This window comes from Mauremys mutica, unplaced genomic scaffold, assembly GCF_020497125.1.
Source record: "Mauremys mutica isolate MM-2020 ecotype Southern unplaced genomic scaffold, ASM2049712v1 000266F_np12_obj, whole genome shotgun sequence".
Taxonomy (NCBI): domain Eukaryota; kingdom Metazoa; phylum Chordata; order Testudines; family Geoemydidae; genus Mauremys; species Mauremys mutica.
This window is the reverse complement of record NW_025422895.1, coordinates 978,643-990,724: the sequence shown is the minus strand read 5'-3', so window position 1 is coordinate 990,724 and position 12,082 is coordinate 978,643.

Here is a 12,082-nt window from a genome sequence, read left to right as displayed (position 1 = left end):
TTCCTATGGGTAGGGCCCTTTGAGCTAGGGTTAGGGTTCCTATTGGTAGGTTTTCCCGCCCTAGGGTTAATGTTCCTATGGGTAGGGCCCTTGGAGCTAGGGTTCTGGTTCCTATGGGTAGGGCACATGGAGCTAGGGGTAGAGTTCCTATAGGTAGGGCTTCCCGCCCTAGGTTTAGGCTTCCTATGGGTAGGGCACTTGGAGCTAGGGTCAGGGTTCCTATGGGTAGGGCTTCCTGCCCTAGTGTTAGGGTTCGTATGGGTAGGGCTCTTGAAGCTAGAGTTAGGGTTCCTATGGGTAGGGCACTTGGAGATTGGGTTAGGGTTCCTATGGGTAGGGCACTTGGCGCTACGGTTAGGGTGCCTATGGGAAGGGCACTTGGAGCTAGGGTTAGGGTTCCTATGGGTAGGGCTTCCCTCCCTAGGTTTAGGGTTCCTATGGGTAGGGCACTTGGAGCTATGGTTAGGGTTCCTATGGGTAGGGCTTCCAGCCCAAGGGTTAGGCTTCCTATTGGTAGGGCACTTTGAGCTAGGGTTAGGGGTGCTATGGGTAGGCTCTTGGAGCTAGGGTTAGGATGGCTATGGGTAGGGCACTTGGAGCTAGGGTTAGGGTTCCTATAGGTAGGGCTTCCCGCCCTAGGTTTAGGCTTCCTATGGGTAGGGCACTTGGCGCTAGGGTTAGGGTGACTATGGGTAGGGGACTTGGAGCTAGGGTTAGTGTGCCTATGAGTAGGGACCTTGGAGCTAGGGTTAGGGTGCCTATGGGTAGGGCTTCCCGCCCTAGGGTTAGGGTTCCTATGGGTAGGGCTTCCCGCCCTAGGGTTAGGGTTCCTATGGGAAGTGCCCTTGGAGCTAGAGTTCGGGTTCCTATGAGTAGGGCACTTGGAGCTAGGGTCAGGGTTTCTATGGGTAGGGCACTTGGAGCTAGGGTTAGGGTTCCTATGGGTAGGGCTTCCCACCCTAGGGTTAGGGTTCCTATGGGTAAGGCCCTTGGAACTAGGGGTCGGGTTCCTATGGGTAGGGCTTCCCTCCCTAGGGTTAGGGTTCATATGGGTAGTGCTCTTGGTGCTAGGGTTAGGGTTCCTATGGGTAGGGCTTCCCGCCCTAGGGTTAGGGTTCCTATGGGTAGGGCTTCCCGCCCTAGGGTTAGGGTTCCTATGGGAAGTGCCCTTGGACCTTGGGTTAGGGTTCCTATTGATAGGGCACTTGGAGCTAGGGTCAGGGTTTCTATGGGTAGGGCTTCCTGCCCTAGGGTTAGGGTTCCTGTGGGTAGGGCTCTTGAAGCTAGGGTTAGGGTTCCGATGGGTAGGGCACTTGGAGCTAGGGTTAGGGTTCCTATGGGTACGGCACTTGGCGCTACGGTTAGGGTGCCTATGGGTAGGGCACTTGGAGCTAGCGTTAGGGTGCCTATGAGTAGGGCCCTTGGAGCTAGGGTTAGCATTCCTATGGGTAGGGCCCTTTGAGCTAGGGTTAGGGTTCCTATGGGTAGTGCTTCACTCCCTAGGGTTAGGGTTCCTATGGGTAGGGCACTTGGATCTAGTGTTAGGGTTCCTATGGGTAGGTTTTCCCGCCCTAGGGTTAATGTTCCTATGGGTAGGGCCCTTGGAGCTAGGGTTCTGGTTCCTATGGGTAGGGCACTTGGAGCTATGGTTAGGGTTTCTATAGGTAGGGCTTCCCGTCCTAGGTTTTGGCTTCCTATGGGTAGGGCACTTGGAGCGAGGGTTAGGGTTCCTATAGGTAGGGCTAACCTCCCTAGGGTTAGAGTTCCTATGGGTAGGGGCCATGGAGCTAGGGTTAGGGTTCTTATGGGTAGAGCACTTGGAGCTAGGGTTAGGGTTCCTATGGGTATGGCTTCCCGCCCTAAGATTACGGTTCCTATGGGTAGGGCTCTTGGAGCTAGGGTTAGGGTTCCGAAGGGTAGGGCTTCCCGCCCTAGGGTTAGGGTTCCTATGGGTAGGGCCCTTTGACCTAGGGTTAGAGATCATATTGATAGGGCACATGGAGCTAGGGTTAGGGTTCCTATGGGTACGGCTTCCCGCCCTAGGGTTAGGTTTCCTATGGGTAGGGCACTTGGAGCTAGTGTTAGGGTTCCTATGGGTAGGGCTTCCCGCCCTAGGGTTAATGTTCCTATGGGTAGGGCACTTACAGCTAGGGTTAGGGTTCCTATGGGTAGGGCCCTTGGAGCTAGTGTTACGGTTCCTATGGGTAGGGCTTCCCGCCTTAGGGTTAGGTTTACTATGGGTAGGGAACTTGGGCTTGGGTTAGGGTTCCTATGCTTAGGACTTCCAGCCCTAGGGTTAGGATTCCTATGGGTAGGGCACTTGGAGCTAGGGTTAGGGTACCTATGATTAGGGCCCTTGGAGCTAGGGTTAGGGTTCCTATGGGTAGGGCTTCCCTCCCTGGGGTTAGGGTTCCTATGGGTAGGGCACTTGGATCTAGGGTTAGGGTTCCTGTGGCTAGAGCACTTGGAGCTAGGGTTAGGGTTCCTATAGGTAGGGCTTCCCGCCCTAGGTTTAGGCTTCCTATGGGAGGGCACTTGGAGATAGGGTTAGGGTCCCTATGGGTAGGGCTTCCCGCCCTAGGGTTAGGTTTCCTATGGGTAGGTCACTTGGAGCTATGGTTAGGGTTCCTATGGGTAGGGCTTCCCGCCCTAGGGTTAGGGTTCCTATGGGTAGGGTCCTTGGAGCTAGGGGTAGGGTTCCTATGGGTAGTGCTTCCCGCCCTAGGGTTAGGGTTTCTATGGGTAGGACCATTGGAGATAGGGTTAGGGTTCCTATGGGTAGGGCCCTTGGAGCTAGGGTTAGGGTTCCTATGGGAAGGGCACTTGGAGCTAGGGTTAGGGTTCCTATGGGTAGGGCTTCCCGCCCTAGGGTTCGGTTTCCTAAGGGTAGGGCACTTGTCCTAAGGGTTAAGGTGACTATGGGTAGGGCACTTGGAGCTAGGGTTAGGGTGCCTATGAGTAGGGCCCATGGAGCTAGGGTTAGGGTTCCTATGGGTAGGGCTTCCCGCCCTAGGGTTAGGGTTCCTATGGGTAGCGCCCTTTGACCTAGGGTTAGAGTTCATATTGATAGGGCACTTGGAGCTAGGGTTAGGGTTCCTATGGGTAGGGCTTCCTGCCCTTGGATTAGGGTTCGTATGGGTAGGGCCCTTGAAGCTAGTGTTAGGGTTCATATAGGTAGGGCTTCCCGCCCTAGGGTTAGGGTTCCTATGGGTAGGGCTTCCTGCCCTAGGGTTAGGGTTCCTATGGGTAGGGCACTTGGAGCTAGTGTTAGGGTTCCTATGGGTAGGTTTTCCCGCCCTAGCGTTAATGTTCCTATGGGTAGGGCCCTTGGAGCTGCGGTTCTGGTTCCTATGGGTAGGGCACTTGGAGCTATGGTTAGGGTTTCTATAGGTAGGGCTTCCCGCCCTAGGTTTAGGCTTCCTATGGGTAGGGCACTTGGAGCGAGGGTTAGGGTTCCTATAGGTAGGGCTTCCCTCCCTAGGGTTAGGGTTGCTATGGGTAGGGCCCTTTGACCTAGGGTTAGAGATCATATTGATAGGGCACTTGGAGCTAGGGTTAGGGTTCTTATGGGTAGAGCACTTGGAGCTAGGGTTAGGGTTCCTATGGGTATGGCTTCCCGCCCTAAGATTACGGTTCCTATAGGTAGGGCCCTTGGAGCTAGGGTTAGGGTTCCGATGGGTAGGGCTTCCCGCCCTAGGGTTAGGGTTGCTATGGGTAGGGCCCTTTGACCTAGGGTTAGAGATCATATTGATAGGGCACTTGGAGCTAGGGTTAGGGTTCCTATGGGTACGGTTTCCCGCCCTAGGGTTAGGTTTCCTGTGGGTAGGGCACTTGGAGCTAGTGTTAGGGTTCCTATGGGTAGTGCTTCCCGCACTAGGGTTAATGTTCCTATGGGTAGGGCACTTACAGCTAGGGTTAGGGTTCCTATGGGTAGGGCCCTTGGAGCTAGTGTTACGGTTCCTATGGGTACGGCTTCCCGCCCTAGGGTTAGGTTTCCTATGGGTAGGGAACTTGGGCTTGGGTTAGGGTTCCTATGGGTAGGACTTCCAGCCCTAGGGTTAGGATTCCTATGGGTAGGGCACTTGGAGCTAGGGTTAGGGAACCTATGATTAGGGCCCTTGGAGCTAGGGTTAGGGTTCCTATGGGTAGGGCTTCCCTCCCTGGGGTTATGGTTCCTATGGGTAGGGCACTTGGATCTAGGGTTAGGGTTCCTGTGGCTAGAGCACTTGGAGCTAGGGTTAGGGTTCCTATAGGTAGGGCTTCCCGCCCTAGGTTTAGGCTTCCTATGGGAAGGGCACTTGGAGCTAGGGTTAGGGTCCCTATGGGTAGGGCTTCCCGCCCTAGGGTTAGGGTTCCTATGTGTAGGGTCCTTGGAGCTAGGGGTAGGGTTCCTATGGGTAGGGCTTCCCGCCCTAGGGTTAGGGTTCCTATGTGTAGGGTCCTTGGAGCTAGGGGTAGGTTTCCTATGGGTAGTGCTTCCCGCCCTAGGGTTAGGGTTTCTTTGGGTAGGACCCTTGGAGCTAGGGTTAGGGTTCCTATGGGTAGGGCCCTTGGAGCTAGGGTTAGGGTTCCTATGGGTAGGGCACTTGGAGCTAGGGTTAGGGTTCCTATGGGTAGGGCACTTGGAGCTAGGGTTAGGGTTCCTATGGGTAGGGCTTCCCGCCCTAGGGTTAGGGTTCCTATGTGTAGGGTCCTTGGAGCTAGGGGTAGGGTTCCTATGGGTAGTGCTTCCCGCCCTAGGGTTAGGGTTCCTATGGGTAGGACCCTTGGAGCTAGGGTTAGGGTTCCTATGGGTAGGGCTTCACACCCTAGGGTTAGGGTTCCTATGGGTAGGGTCCTTGGAGATAGGGGTAGGGTTCCTATGGGTAGTGCTTCCCGCCCTAGGGTTAGGGTTTCTATGGGTAGGACCCTTTGACCTAGGGTTAGAGTTCATATTGATAGGGCACTTGGAGCTAGGGTTAGGGTTCCTATGGGTAGGGCTTCCTGCCCTAGGGTTAGGGTTCGTATGGGTAGGGCCCTTGAAGCTAGGGTTAGGGTTCCTATGGGTAGGGGCCATGGAGCTAGGGTTAGGGTTCTTATGGTTAGAGCACTTGGAGCAAGGGTTAGGGTTCCTATGGGTAGGGCTTCCCGCCCTAGGGTTAGGGTTCCTATGGGTAGGACCCTTGGAGCTAGGGTTAGGGTTCCTATGGGTAGGGCTTCACGCCCTAGGGTTAGGGTTCCTATGGGTAGGGCCCTTTGACCTAGGGTAAGAGGTCATATTGATAGGGCACTTGGAGCTAGCATTAGGGTTCCTATGTGTAGCACTTCCTGCCCTAGGGTTAGGGTTCGTATGGGTAGGGCCCTTGAAGCTAGTGTTAGGGTTCCTATAGGTAGGGCTTCCCGCCCTAGGGTTAGGGTTCCTATGGGTAGGGCCCTTGGAGCTAGGGTTAGGGTTCCTATGGGTAGCGCACTTGGAGATAGGGTTAGGGTTCCTATGGGTAGTGCTTCCTGCCCTAGGGTTAGGGTTCTTATGGGTAGAGCATTTGGAGCTAGGGTTAGGGTTCCTATGGGTAGGGCTTCCCGCCCTAGGGTTAGGGTTCCTATGGGTAGGGTCCTTGGAGATAGGGGTAGGGTTCCTATGGGTAGTGCTTCCCGCCCTAGGGTTAGGGTTTCTATGGGTAGGACCCTTGGAGCTAGGGTTAGGGTTCCTATGGGTAGGGCCCTTGGAGCTAGGGTTAGGGTTCCTATGGGTAGGGCACTTGGAGCTAGGGTTAGGGTTCCTATGGGTAGGGCACTTGGAGCTAGGGTTAGGGTTCCTATAGGTAGGGCTTCCCGCCCTAGGATTAGGCTTCCTATGGGAAGGGCACTTGGAGCTAGGGTTAGGGTTCCTATGGGTAGCGCTTCCCGCCCTAGGGTTCGGTTTCCTAAGGGTAGGGCACTTGTCCTAAGGGTTAAGGTGACTATGGGTAGGGCACTTGGAGCTAGGGTTAGAGTGCCTATGAGTAGGGCCCATGGAGCTAGGGTTAGCGTTCCTATGGGTAGGCCTTCCCGCCCTAGGGTTAGGGTTCCTATGGGTAGCGCCCTTTGACCTAGGGTTAGAATTCATATTGATAGGGCACTTGGAGCTAGGGTTAGGGTTCCTATGGGTAGGGCTTCCTGCCCTAGGGTTAGGGTTCGTATGGGTAGGGCCCTTGAATCTAGTTTTAGGTTTCCCATAGGTAGGGCTTCCCGCCCTAGGGTTAGGGTTCCTATGGGTAGGGCTTCCTTCCCTAGGGTTAGGGTTCCTATGGGTAAGGCCCTTGGAGCTTGGGTTACGGTTCCTATGGGTAGGTCACTTGGAGCTAGGGTTAGGGTTCCTATGTGTAGGGCACTTGGAGCTAGGGTTAGGGTTCCTATTGGTAGGGCACTTGGTGCTACGGTTAGGGTGCCTATGGGTAGGGCACTTGGAACTATGGTTAGGGTTCCTATAGGTAGGGCTTCCAGCCCTAGGGTTAGGCTTCCTATGGGTAGGGCATTTGGAGCAAGGGTTAGGGTTCCTATGGGTAGGGCTTCCCGCCCTATGGTTAGGGTTCCTATGGGCATGGCCCTTGGAGCTAGGGTTAGGGTTCCTATGGGTAGGGCTTCCCGCCCTAGGGTTAGGGTTCCAATGGGTATGGCACAGGGAGCTTGGGTCAGGGTTCCTATAGGTAGGGCACTTGGAGCTAGGGTTAGGGTTCCTATGGGTAGGGCACTTGGCCTAAGGGTTAGGGTGACTATTCGTAGGCCACTTGGAGCTAGGGTTAGGGTGCCTATGAGTAGGGCCCTCCCTCACTAGGGTTAGGGTTTCTATGGGTAGGGGCCATGGAGCTAGGGTTAGGGTTCTTATGGTTAGAGCACTTGGAGCAAGGGTTAGGGTTCCTATGGGTAGGGCTTCCCGCACTAGGGTTAGGGTTCCTATGGGTAGGACCCTTGGAGCTAGGGTTAGGGTTCCTATGGGTTCGGCTTCCCGCCCTAGGGTTAGGGTTCCTATGGGTAGGGCCCTTTGACCTAGGGTAAGAGGTCATATTGATAGGGCACTTGGAGCTAGCGTTAGGGTTCCTATGGGTAGGGCTTCCTGCCCTAGGGTTAGGGTTCGTATGGGTAGGGCCCTTGAAGCTAGTGTTAGGGTTCCTATAGGTAGGGCTTCCCGCCCTAGGGTTAGGGTTCCTATGGGTAGGGCCCTTGGAGCTAGGGTTAGGGTTCCTATGGGTAGGGCACTTGGAGATAGGGTTAGGGTTCCTATGGGTAGGGCACTTGGAGATAGGGTTAGGGTTCCTAAGGGTAGTGCTTCCCTCCCTAGGGTTAGGGTTCCTATTGGTAGGGCACTTGGAGCTAGGGTTAGGGTTCCTATGGGTAGGGCTTCCCGCCCTAGGGTTAGGGTTCCTATGTGTAGGGTCCTTGGAGCTAGGGGTAGGGTTCCTATGGGTAGTGCTTCCCGCCCTAGGGTTAGGGTTTCTTTGGGTAGGACCCTCGGAGCTAGGGTTAGGGTTCCTATGGGTAGGGCCCTTGGAGCTAGGGTTAGGGTTCCTATGGGTAGGGCACTTGGAGCTAGGGTTAGGGTTCCTATGGGTAGGGCACTTGGAGCTAGGGTTAGGGTTCCTATAGGTAGGGCTTCCCACCCTAGGATTAGGCTTCCTATGGGAAGGGCACTTGGAGCTAGGGTTAGGGTTCCTATGGGTAGGGCTTCCCGCCCTAGGGTTCGGTTTCCTATGGGTAGGGCACTTGTCCTAAGGGTTAAGGTGACTATGGGTAGGGCACTTGGAGCTAGGGTTGGGTGCCTATGAGTAGGGCCCATGGAGCTAGGGTTATGGTTCCTATGGGTAGGGCTTCCAGCCCTAGGGTTAGGGTTCCTATGGGTAGGGCCCTTTGACCTAGGGTTAGAGTTCATATTGATAGGGCACTTGGAGCTAGGGTTAGGGTTCCTATGGGTAGGGCTTCCTGCCCTAGGGTTAGGGTTCGTATGGGTAGGGCCCTTGAAGCTAGGGTTAGGGTTCCTATGGGTAGGGGCCATGGAGCTAGGGTTAGGGTTCTTATGGTTAGAGCACTTGGAGCAAGGGTTAGGGTTCCTATGGGTAGGGCTTCCCGCCCTAGGGTTAGGGTTCCTATGGGTAGGACCCTTGGAGCTAGGGTTAGGGTTCCTATGGGTAGGGCTTCACGCCCTAGGGTTAGGGTTCCTATGGGTAGGGCCCTTTGACCTAGGGTAAGAGGTCATATTGATAGGGCACTTGGAGCTAGCATTAGGGTTCCTATGTGTAGCACTTCCTGCCCTAGGGTAGGGTTCGTATGGGTAGGGCCCTTGAAGCTAGTGTTAGGGTTCCTATAGGTAGGGCTTCCCGCCCTAGGGTTAGGGTTCCTATGGGTAGGGCCCTTGGAGCTAGGGTTAGGGTTCCTATGGGTAGCGCACTTGGAGATAGGGTTAGGGTTCCTATAGGTAGGGCACTTGGAGATAGGGTTAGGGTTCCTAAGGGTAGTGCTTCCCTCCCTAGGGTTAGGGTTCCTATTGGTAGGGCACTTGGAGCTAGGGTTAGGGTTCCTATGGGTAGGGCACTTGGAGCTAGCATTAGGGTTCCTATGGGTAGGGCACTTGGAGCTAGGGTTAGGGTTCCTATGGGTAGGGCACTTGGAGCTAGTGTTAGGGTTCCTATGGGTACGTTTTCCCTCCCTAGGGTTAATGTTCCTATGGGTAGGGCCCTTGGAGCTAGGGTTCTGGTTCCTATGGGTAAGGCACTTGGAGCTATGGTTAGGGTTCCTATGGGTAGGGCTTCCCTCACTAGCGTTAGGGTTCCTATGGGTAGGGGCCATGGAGCTAGGGTTAGGGTTCTTATGGTTAGAGCACTTGGAGCTAGGGTTAGGGTTCCTATGGGTAGTGCTTCCCGCCCTAGGGTTAGGGTTTCTTTGGGTAGGACCCTTGGAGCTAGGGTTAGGGTTCCTATGGGTAGGGCCCTTGGAGCTAGGGTTAGGGTTCCTATGGGTAGGGCACTTGGATCTAGGGTTAGGGTTCCTATGGGTAGGGCACTTGGAGCTAGGGTTAGGGTTCCTATAGGTAGGGCTTCCCACCCTAGGATTAGGCTTCCTATGGGAAGGGCACTTGGAGCTAGGGTTAGGGTTCCTATGGGTAGGGCTTCCCGCCCTAGGGTTCGGTTTCCTATGGGTAGGGCACTTGTCCTCAGGGTTAAGGTGACTATTGGTAGGGCACTTGGAGCTAGGGTTAGGGTGCCTATGAGTAGGGCCTATGGAGCTAGGGTTAGGTTTCCTATGGGTAGGGCTTCCCGCCCTAGGGTTAGGGTTCCTATGGGTAGGGCCCTTTGACCTAGGGTTAGAGTTCATATTGATAGGGCACTTGGAGCTAGGGTTAGGGTTCCTATGGGTAGGGCTTCCTGCCCTAGGGTTAGGGTTCGTATGGGTAGGGCCCTTGAAGCTAGTGTTAGGGTTCCTATAGGTAGGGCTTCCCGCCTTATGGTTAGGGTTCCTATGGGTAGGGCTTCCTGCCCTAGGGTTAGGGTTCCTATGGGTAAGGCCCTTGGAGCTTGGGTTACGGTTCCTATGGGTAGGGCACTTGGAGATAGGGTTAGGGTTCCTATGTGTAGGGCACTTGGAGCTAGGGTTAGGGTTCCTATTGGTAGGGCACTTGGTGCTACGGTTAGGGTGCCTATGTGTTGGATTGTTGTGCATGAGAGTGTGAGAAACTGACATGCAAGTTTCAAGGATGAAGCTAGTTCTTATCTGCTTGGAGACAATAACAGGATAATGAATTAGAGGGTTGGCCAGGATGTTAAATAGCCAATGAAGTTACAGCTGTGCCTGTCTGCACCTTATTAACCAATTAGCAATTGCTTGATTGCCTGCATTAATTGTATAAATGAAATATGCTGGAGAGAAATAGAGGACTTAGCAGCCAATCATACTGACTGAAGAGCTTTGTTCATGCCCGCTTGAGAGGCACCGAGACGCAACACCTATGGGTAGGGCACTTGGAGCTAGGGTTAGGGTTCCTATGGGTAGGGCTTCCCTCCCTAGGTTTAGGGTTCCTATGGGTAGGGAACTTGGAACTATGGTTAGGGTTCCTATAGGTAGGGCATCCAGCCCTAGGGTTAGGCTTCCTATGGGTAGGGCATTTGGAGCTAGGGTTAGGGTTCCTATGGGTAGGGCTTCCCGCCCAATGGTTAGGGTTCCTATGGGCATGGCCCTTGGAGCTAGGGTTAGGGTTCCTATGGGTAGGGCTTCCCGCCCTAGGGTTAGGGTTCCAATGGGTATGGCACTTGGAGCTTGGGTCAGGGTTCCTATAGGTAGGGCACTTGGAGCTAGGGTTACGGTTCCTATGGGTAGGGCACTTGGCCTAAGGGTTAGGGTGACTATTGGTAGGCCACTTGGAGCTAGGGTTAGGGTGCCTATGAGTAGGGCCCTCCCTCACTAGGGTTAGGGTTCCTATGGGTAGGGGCCATGGAGCTAGGGTTAGGGTTCTTATGGTTAGAGCACTTGGAGCAAGGGTTAGGGTTCCTATGGGTAGGGCTTCCCGCCCTAGGTTTAGGGTTCCTATGGGTAGGACCCTTGGAGCTAGAGTTAGGGTTCCTATGGGTAGGGCTTCCCGCCCTAGGGTTAGGGTTCCTATGGGTAGGGCCCTTTGACCTAGGGTAAGAGGTCATATTGATAGGGCACTTGGAGCTAGCGTTAGGGTTCCTATGGGTAGGGATTCCTGCCCTAGGGTTAGGGTTCGTATGGGTAGGGCCCTTGAAGCTAGTGATAGGGTTCCTATAGGTAGGGCTTCCCGCCCTAGGGTTAGGGTTCCTATGGGTAGGGCCCTTGGAGCTAGGGTTAGGGTTCCTATGGGTAGGGCATTTGGAGATAGGGTTAGGGTTCCTATTGGTAGGGCACTTGGAGATAGGGTTAGGGTTCCTAAGGGTAGTGCTTCCCTCCCTAGGGTTAGGGTTCCTATTGGTAGGGCACTTGGAGCTAGGGTTAGGGTTCCTATGGGTAGGGAACTTGGAGCTAGCATTAGGGATCCTATGGGTAGGGCACTTGGAGCTAGGGTTAGGGTTCCTATGCGTAGGGCACTTGGAGCTAGTGTTAGGGTTCCTATGGGTAGGTTTTCCTGCCCTAGGGTTAATGTTCCTATGGGTAGGGCCCTTGGAGCTAGGGTTCTGGTTCCTATGGGTAGGGCACTTGGAGCTAGGGTGAGGGTTTCTATACGTAGGGCTTCCCGCCCTAGGTTTAGGCTTCCTATGGGTAGGGCACTTGCAGCTATGGTTAGGGTTCCTATGGGTAGGTCTTCCCTCACTAGCGTTAGGGTTCCTATGGGTAGGGGCCATGGAGCTAGGGTTAGGGTTCTTATGGTTAGAGCACTTGGAGCTAGGGTTAGGGTTCCGATGGGTAGGACCCTTGGAGCTAGGGTTATGGTTCCTATGGGTAGGGATTTCCGCCCTAGGGTTAGGGTTCCCATGGGTAGGGCCCTTGGAGCTAGGGTTAGGATTCCTATGGGTAGGGCACTTGGAGATAGGGTTAGGGTTCCTATGGGTAGGGCAATAGGAGCTAGGGTTAGGGTTCCTATGGGTAGGGCTTCCAGCCCTAGGGTTAGGCTTCCTATGGGTAGGTCACTTTGAGCTAGGGTTAGGGTTGCTATGGGTAGGCACTTGGAGCTAGGGTTAGGGTTGCTATGGGTAGGGCACTTGGAGCTAGGGTTAGGATTACTATAGGTAGGGCTTCCCGCCCTAGGTTTAGGCTTCCTATGGGTAGGGCACTTGGCGCTAGGGTTAGGGTGACTATGGGTAGGGCACTTGGAGCTAGGGTTAGTGTGCCTATGAGTAGGGCCCTTGGAGTTGGGTTAGGGTGCCTATGGGTAGGGCTTCCCGCCCTAGGTTTAGGGTTCCTATGGGTAGGGCCCTTGGAGCTAGGGTTAGGGTTCCTATGGGTAGGGCTTCCCGCTCTAGGGTTAGGGTTCCTATGGGTAGGGCCCTTAGAGCTAGGGTTAGGGTCCGTATGGGTAGGGCTTCCTGCCCTAGTGCTAATGTTCCTATGGGTAGTGCCCTTGGAGCTAGAGTTCGGGTTCCTATGAATAGGGCCCTTGGAACTAGGGTTAGGGTTCCTGTGG